The sequence below is a fragment of the Ascidiella aspersa genome, chromosome 2 (genome assembly GCF_963924565.1).
Source record: "Ascidiella aspersa chromosome 2, kaAscAspe10.2, whole genome shotgun sequence".
In the NCBI taxonomy this organism is placed as follows: Eukaryota; Metazoa; Chordata; class Ascidiacea; order Phlebobranchia; family Ascidiidae; genus Ascidiella; species Ascidiella aspersa.
In genome coordinates, this window is record NC_139448.1 from 17,244,277 (window position 1) to 17,255,429 (window position 11,153).

The following is an 11,153-nucleotide window of genomic DNA, read 5'->3' on the forward strand; positions in this document are numbered from 1 at the left end:
TGACAGTCCACAGAGCGCTAGTCCATAGACATATAGAAAAAGTGAAAATATTATACTGCACATTTATGGTGAAACGTTGACATGTCATAATAATGCAGGTGTGTGTGGTTATTTAAACTGCGGACCGCATGTACTTGTACAAAATTTTACTTAGCCTTTCGGACAAATGGCTTGACTTGGACTTAAGTCATTTCGTCAAATAACTCGGGAATAAATTAAGAGTTTTTCATTAAAATTTATCTCAAGTTTTGTACATCAAACACTTTGATTGCTGTATATTGCGTTTGTGTAGTTTTTAGATCATTTGTTGCTAATAATAAGTTAGCAAAAGGTAGAATAAAATAGTTATACATTGTATCTAAAAGAGTGCAGCATATGCACTAGAGCAGTGTTTCCCAAACTTTTTTTCTCGCGTACCATTTTGAGCTTTTGTACAGTGTTCATGTACCACCTAAGTTACATCTGACTAGAATATCTCAAACTATACCTATTTTAGCATATAGATAAGAAAATGAGCATGTAGCTGTATTAGAGTTTAACAACTATCATTCCAGGAAGACTTAAAAGCCATAAATTAAGCAAAACACAGCAAATAGTTTTAATGCGATGGATGTAGTTGTTTTTTTTCGCGACCAGCTGGTTGAGATGTCGTCGGGAGTATGCTTGGTTTCATAGCTGAATTAGCAAGCGCCTTCATACAAACAACATATTGCGGAACAGCTTCTCTATTGTGTTCAATAGCTATAAACCCGTAGTTTATGTAGCCTAAGTCTGGCTGTACTTTCGTTTAGACATGTTCCTAGTATAGTTAAATTAAACAAAATTAAATTCTCACACTATTCCTCTATTTTAAAAGAAATTACAGTAGTTCAATATGATTGAAATATCATTATACATATGGCAATACTACACTGCTGCTCTTCAGTTTATTACTACTTACATATTAAACCATCTAACAATTAACGTTTTATTATCTTCAACAAGCTAAGTGTTACGTCATAAACGTGCGAAACCTCAAATTAAAGGTAATTAAAACGCAACATTGCAAATACCCAATCTGAAAGTTTTAAAAGTTGAAAGTTTTCGCAAGTTTATACATATGCTTCAAAAATTTTTTTTTTAAGTTTTCGCAGATTTATACGTAGTCGCGTACCACCTGAAAGACTCTCGCGTACCACCGGTGGTATGCGTACCACAGTTTGGGAACCACTGCACTAGAGTTAATGAAATAACAATTTTGGGAACATGCCAAAATGAATCGCTACTTTTAGCGATACAATAGCAATGTTTTGTATCGAATGGCTTCTTGATAAATAAATCAATACCACAACGAATTTGGTAGCATCTTTAGGATTTTAACAAATTAGAGTGGCAATATAGGCCTCCATAAAAAATGATGACTGCTTTTAAAACGGCAACTAGAGTGGTAAATATTTGTTTAGGTACCGTATTAAGATATGTGAATCACAATGCGGACAAATGGATTGCAAAGTAGTCATAACAAACCCAAAGTAACTGTGTAAAATAGTAAAGTAGAGAAGTTAATCGCCAAGTGTCTGAATCATAATTAAGTTGCTGAATGAAAGGCTATGTTGTTATTTCATTTATAAAAACGATATGTGAATCAACATTATACATTATACCTTTACCTAATAAATATTTCTCATTAAAATTCATAAAGTTGTATTTTTACGGCTTTTGACTTTCCAAATTTCTGGCCCGGGAGAGAGACCAAGGCGATCGATGACGAAGACAATAGATACAGACCATCAATAGACACGAGAAAGGATAAATAGAATACAACAGGAATATCGTTTGACAGATAAAAGTTACCGTAGGAAAAAGATAGAGTCGTAATAGTTTTTCAAAAACCTAATATTTGCCAGAAATAGGCCCTAAGGCAAGTTTTAGACTACTAGAACCACGATGTAACAAAAATAATTTGTTCACGAAACTTTGTTGGTGTAGGCATGGGCGCCCGCACGGGGGGGCAAGGGGGGCACTTCCCCCCCCCTGGAATTTCAACATGAGATTATTAGTATTATTTGTAAGTGTAATATGTATTACTTATGAAGGTTAAAAATATTATACACTAGCCATTGCCTCCAGTGGCTTATTCAGGGGGGCGGGAGTTCTTACCCCCCTTTTTGTAAGTTATATTATCGTTTTTTCTTCGTTTTTGTCATGGTTTAACAAACTGTTCGAAGCGGCGTGCTTTTAAGTAATTGGGCCACGCGTCTTAATCTAATGCGAAATTAAAATCGAGCGCAAAACGCTGTTTTTCGTCTTTAGTTTGGTCGACCGTAAACGCTGGATAGTTTTTCTCTTTCGTTATTTGTTTAGGTAAGTGGTTCTCAACCTTTTTTTCTTTCGTGGCCCATTTACGTTGCAAAAAAATTCTGTGGCCCAATAGAATTTTTATAAAAGAAAAAACTTTAAAATAGGTTTAGAACAAAACGCAGCAGAACATATTTCAAATCAGATTATTTATTCAACCGTGCATTAGTGAGATACTTGCGGCTAAACAATAAATTTACATTCCTTTTTAATTCCTCCTCAAGCCATTATTCCTGTAAAATGAAATAAAATGACACAAATGAATCTAAATCTAGCTTTTTAAATTGGTCTGTGGCCCACCTTAATGTTCTTATGGCCCACCAGTGAGGCATGGCCCACTGGTTGAGAACCGCTGGTTTAGGTTGACTGATTAGCAAATGTGTATTCGACAATTGACAACGCTAAGTCAAACCTTCTTTCTTTTTTTCACGCTAAAAAACGTCAAGTTATACGCAGTATGTTCCTCGCTGTTCGGTCTCTGGGCTAATATCCGTATTGGTGTAACATCGACATTTGTTTAACTGAAGCAGAATCTTAAAAGGAGGTATAATGGTGACTGTCGTGCGCGTTTCAAAGTCTCCATTTTTAATTAATGATATTTAACGCAAAATTATGCTCTTCAAGCATACTCTAAGACCACGTGCTAAGTGTGCACTGGAAACAACTTATTTCCCCTCAACCACAGCTTGTAATTTAGCTGATTTGGCACACAGCTCGGCGCAGATGTTGCGCTAATCGTGGCATAATAACATTCGTGAAAAACGATCTTTATTTAGTATTGCACGTGGTGAAAGGCATGCTTGTAATTTAGCACTAGTTCCGTTCAAGGAACTTGAAAACTGCGCTGCTGATAAGTTAACGATTGCACACTGTGGTTTCGCAGCTAGCGCCTGACAGGATTATCGACGACGCTCGTGCTCGCTTTTGCTCGACGTATTTGGCTGTTTCTGAGGGTTTTTTTTATCATGTCTTGCAATCACCGTTCTATGACGTCATACTGTCACTGTTTTATGACGTCATTATTAATTAACGTCAGACGGAAAACAGGGGAATTCCCTAAGTTGAAAATTCAGGACCCCCTTTTTGATTTTCTGGTTACGCCCCTGATTGCCCCCCCCTGGATAATTTTCTGCCGGCGCCCCTGGGTGTAGGATATTTTGTATTTTTTTCGAATGTCACACACGATGGTCCCCCAGTGTGAAGTTGCTTGTACTAACAAAATGTGCAAGTATTGGCGCATGGTTGTTTCTCGACTCGCTCCTCTCTGAGCCTGCATAGCTCAGTTGGTAGAGCGACGGTCCCGGCTTGACCGGAGGTCGTGAGTTCGAACCTCACTGCAGGCCAGTTGTTTTTCTGGCTTGCTCTGCTTGCATCATAGATCGACAGATTCGGCGAGTCTGTGATGGCTTTTCGGTGTACTATATTCATTGCACTTTGTTTTTAAAAAAAATTGGCATTTTGTTTTTAAAATACATGTGGCTTACAATTTTTATATTGTCCAGCGTGGTTCAGACCCTTGTGACAAATGTGTTCCTGAGTACCTGTCGAACTATAATTTTGGCCAACTTTAACTATATGTAAACGCAAAATTTTTCGCGCTTTGCGCACCGATTATTGGTTTTATAGTATGTTTTACATTATGGCGTGGCAGTGTTTTGGCCATCAAGGCGCCGAGTAATACTTCACCTTGAAAGAAATATCCTGAATCCGCCACTGTTTTCGTACTGTTTTTACGTAGTGGGACTTCAATAACTCTGAAAAGAGAACTTTGGGTGGCGACAAAAAAAGTTTGCCGACCACTGCCCTACGGCGTTTTTGTTTGGTCTGACCTGTTCACGTTTTTGCTAAAAGGCGTTTGTACATTAAATTCAAGAAGGAATCGCGAAGTTTCCGTTAAATGCTGGAAAAGCGTTTAGCTCTGGTATAGTTTCAGGTCGTGACTTTAGTTCACGCTTAAGTAGTTAAGCTATGACTTTCGCCCCTTGACCCCTTTCGAAATCGCAGCACAAAAAATTGTTATGAGTGACCGAAGAATCCGATATAAGCAACGGTTTCCAAAATCAATACTACTAACTTAATTCCCGCAACGCTGTGCCCCCCCCCCCCCCCAAACTATGTTTTTACGAAAAGAAGTATTTGCGGACTGGTAAGTTTAACAAGCAAATAACTCAATCTATTGTGACAATTTTTTTACATGGTTTTGATGACTTCAAACAGTAATGACATTTTTGTATATGAAAAACTTACTAAATACAAGTTATTTTGTTTAAATGTTTCAAAGGGTAATTTACGGAGGATACGTACCCCCTGACGAATTAAAACCTTGAAAAATAACTAGCATATTTAACCAATACTTCATCTGATTTATGACGAAGTTGTATTTGTCAACACAAACTCGAAAAAAATATGTAGCCTACTTTATGGAATACTTGAATTTATGTTCATGTAAGTTAGAATATTCCCCCATATAGTGCCCGAAATACGAATTTGTTCACGAAACTTTGTTGGTGTAGGATATTTTGGATTTTTTTTCGAACGTCACGACACACATTTTGACAGCCAGTTTTTAGACTGGATTTACGCGACTAATTTTGTTTCGGAGGATAATTTGTGGATTTTTTTGACAGGCAGAATTTTGGAGTTTACAAAAGATATGAAAATTTACATTGCTTGGTAAGAGCATCAGAACCGTATCTATAGTTTCGTAACTTGATTAAATCTCTCACGTTTATCCGAGTTTTATTGAAAACAAAAAAACGAAGTTTCTTTGCAACTTAAATCGAAACTTAGAAGCAAAAGCTACGCCCCAGATCGCAACACATAATATAAAGGGTTTTTCAGTTTCCATAACGCGCGTATGAAATGGGAAATTCTGCTTTCAAAGTTGCACCCACATGCGTCTATATGCGGATCAAACTAGCGGAATGCGTTTCTCACTCTCCTGTCGCCTATAAAGCGAGCCGCAAAACGATAGGTAGCACAGGTCGTCAATGGTCGCTCTGTTAAACGGCAGCGGAAAGTTGTGCGAATATTTCATGTTTTCAATTTGTTGTTTTTTTGAAAAACAAGAATATTTATGAAGTAGAAGTTTGTTTGGTTTATAAAGTAATTTAACACCCAGCCTATACAACTATTATGAAGACCATGGTACGTTTCATTCAGATTTTTCTTTTGCTTGGCTTTCTTCAATTTCTGGTCTTGGTCTCTTGCACAACTGCTTCTCCGAACATTGTAAGTGTGCTTTTTTATATAAATTATACTTTTAAACGCGTATTTTACTTACTTGACGCACAATCAGTCAATCATATTCTGAAAGCTTCGTACGGCACAATTCTGATTGCAGGAAAATGAGTAAAGTACGTTAGAGGAGTTTTATATATCGCACAGGAGTTTTATATATCGCGCAGTATACAAGTAAAATGAGCAGCACATTTAAACCATTGTAAACTCATTGTTTTAAAGGAACGACGCTTCGAATGCAAACATGGAACCTGCAGAGTGAAACCACAAAAATTTCAAAACCAGGCATTTCGGTAAGTTAATAAACCCATCTATAACCAACGGACATCTAAATAAAATTGGGTATAATGTACATTACGAAATAAGTAACCTTTAGTAAAAACAAAAATACCTTTAGGTGTGAAAGTTGGAGCGGCGAACCTCACATAATTTGCAGAATGATGAGTAGGAAAGTACACCGAAATTAAGTCGGATGGCAAATTCTAATTATTATGCTTCGAAAAATCTATATTGGTGTTGGAATATTATGTCTTTACCTATTTACACTGCCTTTGATAACGTGTCTTGAATATGGCACTTTTCTTGCATTCTTAGTCATTTTTACCACGTTTACATTTTCGGTGTGCACTACTTTGTTTTGCTTGTATTTTTAGTTCGCACAGTTTAAAGAAAATGTAGCAGAACAAGACGCGTTGCTTTTTAATTGGTCATGAGTCATGACTTAAGACTTTCTTGTGTTGTTTTATTGCATGTATGTATTTTTATGTCGAATTTTATTCTGGCGAAGTTAGAGTGGTAGAGTATAATTTAACTGGTAAAAAAGGAAAAAGCAAATCAAACACTGTATCTCACACAAGTAAATCTTACAAAAACTAAAACATTGCACCACTGTATGTATACTAACGCAAACTTAATGAACAATTTAAAACTATTACTATTTTTAGATTACAAAAATTGCATTATTGCCCAAAACGTTTTTTTTTCTAGTAAAAGTAATAAAAATCGGTCAGCTTTATATAAATTGTTAAAAAAAACAGTCCTTAACCGTTTGTATAACCTTTACCGCATTTCTTTCGAGTAGTGTTTTTAATTGCGTGTCTTTCTGTTGTTTTTTCTGTTATATGTTTGCTGCATGTGTTTTATTTAAGTGTGTCACGGTTTATTTCTCGTGTGTTTTTTATTAGTTTTTTGAAATCTCTAGTTGCACACGGCTGTTGTTGAAGACTGAGGTTAAAGTTTTACTTGTATACTTTCGTTGTTTAATGTTTTTTTTTATAATTGATATAAACTCCGCGCAATAAAGAGCTTACTGCTATTCCCGCACAGCACACATCATATATTGTTAGGCTATTTTATTTATTCAGTTTAGATCATTGGTTAAGGGCGCCTATTATATGTAGCTTCAAGAATAAATAAATTTGGACATGCGGTTAACTTTTATCGTTATCCCACAAACACACACATACATCTGGGCACCAAAGAAAGTACAATGAACTCATTTGAAAACGCTTGTTTACAACACTGGTAAATGAAACAAAAAATAATTCTCTTAACTTTTGCCATTTACCAAATTATTATCTTTATGTATGTTAGGATACACGACACGGATAGCAAAGTTTTATTGAGGGCTTGCCAGAAATTAACAAACGGTCCCAACTTATTTTTCTTAGTGACTATGTTAATGTTATTTTACTTATTTTACTATGAAACTTTATTTTTTGCGAAAAACCCTTTACCTGCATTGCCAAAAATTAATAGTGCAATATAAAAACTGGTTCCAAAAGGACGCTCGGAAACGCACCATATGACCTATATAAAGCGTAATATCTAAAGCAGGATAATCTACTAACGACATTATAGTCCAAAGACAAAAACGCAGTAATATCCACGACAAAACACTATTCCAATACAGAAAAAGAAAATCAATCATCTGAATACGACCTACACCTGTCGGAATAAGTCCTAAACTAATCAGAATATACCGAAAGGGCAATTTACACTGAATACCCCTAAGCTGAAAAAAAACAACAGACAAACCAATATTTCAGAGTTTGTGTACAAGTTTTACTTGTTATGTTTGATACTAGATTGTAGTATATATTCTATAGCGACAAAGCATATGGCCGCCATGCTTGATATCAACATCAAGGCAGGTTCAGGATTTTGGTTTCAGAGAGCAATACATTTTTTAAACATGACATCGGTAGTCACGTAATAACGTGCCGTCCATTATTTATGTAACATTAGAAGCTTTACTATGTCGGACGAATTTGGGTTGGCAAGAGTACAGCTGGCGTTAAGTGAATCCATCAAAACTTTTGTTCATTTAGTTTTATTTGGTAACTTTCACTTTAGCTAAGAAGGAGACTTGACAGGAGCAAAAAATGTACATTGCGTTTATCTTTGTTTAAAGATTAGATAGGTGTTACTCACGATTCAAGGGTTATATTGCAAAGACGTTAGAGATTTGCAGAAACAGCAAACAGTGCAATAACCGGATAATTTGGCAGAAATTTTAGGGAGAGTATTAATGTCATTACAGAGATGTCTTTTATATCTCGACTTTTTGGCTATAACTAAAATTATTCCGTTTTTATCTTGTTGTATATATAGTAATGATGGGCTTTTAGTGTAGTTATTTGCAATTAGATTTGTTCCGTTTGACAAACACTTCGATTTGAAAACACTGACGGTTGAGCAGAAATGGGCTAGGCTAGGGCTACCATATTTTAAGCACCCAAAAAGAGGACATTTTTTTTTGCTGGCAAGTAAAACGAAAGTATAATTGTTACGTTTAAGTTTGATGATGTTTTACATTTACACGAAGTTACAAAAACAAAGCAAAGCAAAAGTTACAAAAACAGTAACAAAAACAACAAATCAAATTTATGTTCAATTATAGCTTATTTTGCTTTATGGTTGTCTAAATTTAAAATATAATAAAGAAAAATGAAAGCAACTGCTGAAAACTACCTCTATGCTATAGACCAGGGATAGGCAACCTACGGCCCGCGGGCTGCATCCGGCCCGCCAATGTAACTCATTAGGCCCGCAGCCTCTGACGAACTATACACGAGTCCATTTCAAATACTGTTCGAATATTTTAACTATACGTAAGTGCGAAAAAATTTCGCGCTTCGCGCGAATGTTCTTTGTACGTCCGCTTTGTTTCCGTTTTAATGCTGTCTTTTGAAATAGATTAGCACTTCTCTACTATTGCGCCATGGAAGGTTGCCAAGTGCGTCTCGGACAAACGGCAAAAGTACTTACAAATATTGAACATATATTTTTTATGATTTATTTTCAGCAATAATAAAGATTAAACTAAGTACAGAACTTAGTAAACCGAAAATCAGTTTGTTTAGATCTTACATTAAGTTTAGATCTTATTAATCTTTATCATTGATGTTCAACCAGAATCCTTTGTTTTCACCATTCGGATTCATGTAGATTCTGTTATTCGAAAGAAAATTCTGATTATTTTCAGCAATTTAATTATAACTTGCAAGAAAATTAAGAAATGCCGGTATAACAAATAAATCGCTCTCGCTTCGTTCGCCAGGCCCTGCCTTCAAAAGGTTAACAAACACTGAACTAGATTACCTATTGAAAGTTATCGCGTTTCCCTAAAGTTGTTTTATTACACTTTTCATTAGTAGTATGGATGACGACGTGTGGACTCGAATTTTAAACCAACAAGCGCATTTATTTGCGCTTCGCTCTAATACTTTACTGCCGCCTTAAATATAATTAAGCTTGTTTTGAAGTGCAAAAAATGATCCGATGCCCGCCTGATTCACAGTTGTTATAACATTTTAATCACACAATTATCAGTTAACATTTTATGCCGTCCGCAGAGCCCAATTTCTAGTATGGTTTTGACTCGCAACTAGAAAAAGGTTGCCGACCTCTGCTATAGACTAGCCCTAGACAACTTCTGTCGTGGCTACAGTAATTTTTCGGAAACAAATAGGGGATCTGTGGGACCAGTGGTTCACTTTTGACGTATTTGCATCTGCAGGATTCATTTGCCTCGCAAAATGAGATTTCGAAGTCTTATTACGAACTTTAATCCTTTAAACATACCACAGCATTTATTAGATAACTAATTTAGCTAACTAAAATGTAATAAATTTTTTCCCTATTAAACCGCAATACATAATCACTTTGCTGTAGTACAAAATACAAATTATATTAAATGTAAAAAATTTACTTTTTTGCCTCAAAAATCGTTTCATTGTCTTGAAGCAAGCGGGTTAATTATGAATTCTCATTAATTGTCTTTGCCCGATGAATCAACTTTACTCTCTTAAGGTAGAGAAGTTGTAGAAAATTCTTCATTCAGCTACTGCCTTATTCTGTCATAGATTCAGTCGAGTTTTGTTGGCTATAGAAGTTAGCCAGCAAGAAAGCAAGCAAGCCGGTCAGCCAGCCACAACCGCTCTGTTTATTCACTAGACATGACTATGGGCACCAACTGGGGTATATTCATATAACGCTATCGCATATACAAGTTGAGAATTTGCATAAAAAAGAAAGGCGATACGGAAAAGCTGAAATGTTTTATAACCCGAAGCCTTTTTGGCAGCCGGGAACTGTGACAGCAACGTGTTCACACAGGTGAAATACTTTATCAGTAACGGAAATATGTGCCACACAATAACATTTGTCATGTGTGAAAAGTATCAACATAATGCACACTCAATAAACATTTGAAATACCGTACTCAATTAAACATCTGAAATACTCAATTAAACATCTGATTTGACCCCAGATGCTACAGAATACTAGCACACAAAATTTGTTGCCCTTGTGAATATAACACGATGGCTACGAAAAAGGTTGCTGTTTTTTTAACACAATTGACATTTGTCAGAAAGTGCTCCACACGATTTGAACAAAATGAACATGAACAAGGCAATGCGTCACACGAGTTGTAGCTTTTAGCAACACGTTCAGCAACAAGCTGTTTTCTTCTGTCGATAAGCCAACGAACGACAGGTGTTTTGCTGTTGTCTCTTTGTCTCGTTCACGTCCTTCCGTCATACATGGTGAAAACCGTAAAACTGAGAAAAACATAAAAGAAAGGAGGGGCAGTTATTTGTTCGGAATTAAATTCTATTGATTGTTAACAGTTGGCAACATCACCTTATAAATTTGCAATTTTCTTTAGTTTGCACAATTCGTTTAATGTACCGGTAGGTTTTAAAAACAAACGACGCATAACAAGAAAATACGTTTTGAAATTGCTGCTTATTCACTATTGCTTTCAACAAAAGGCAGGAATATGTGGTGTTCCTAAAGTGTGATTGGAAAGCTAATGTTTTGCGTGTGGAAAAATCATTATGCTTGATACGAGGTATTTAAACTCGTGTTACGAAACGCGGCTGCGTTTGATTAGAGAAAAACAAACTAAAACCCAAAACATACCAAATGTTTAAGAGAATTCGGAAATTTAACACAAAATTATTGCTTGCACAACAAAATGAAATCGTTATTCACAAGTTTAACGCGTTGATACTGCGATCGGCGTTTCAATTTAGACTTTATGGATATGGACTATACATAATTTGCAA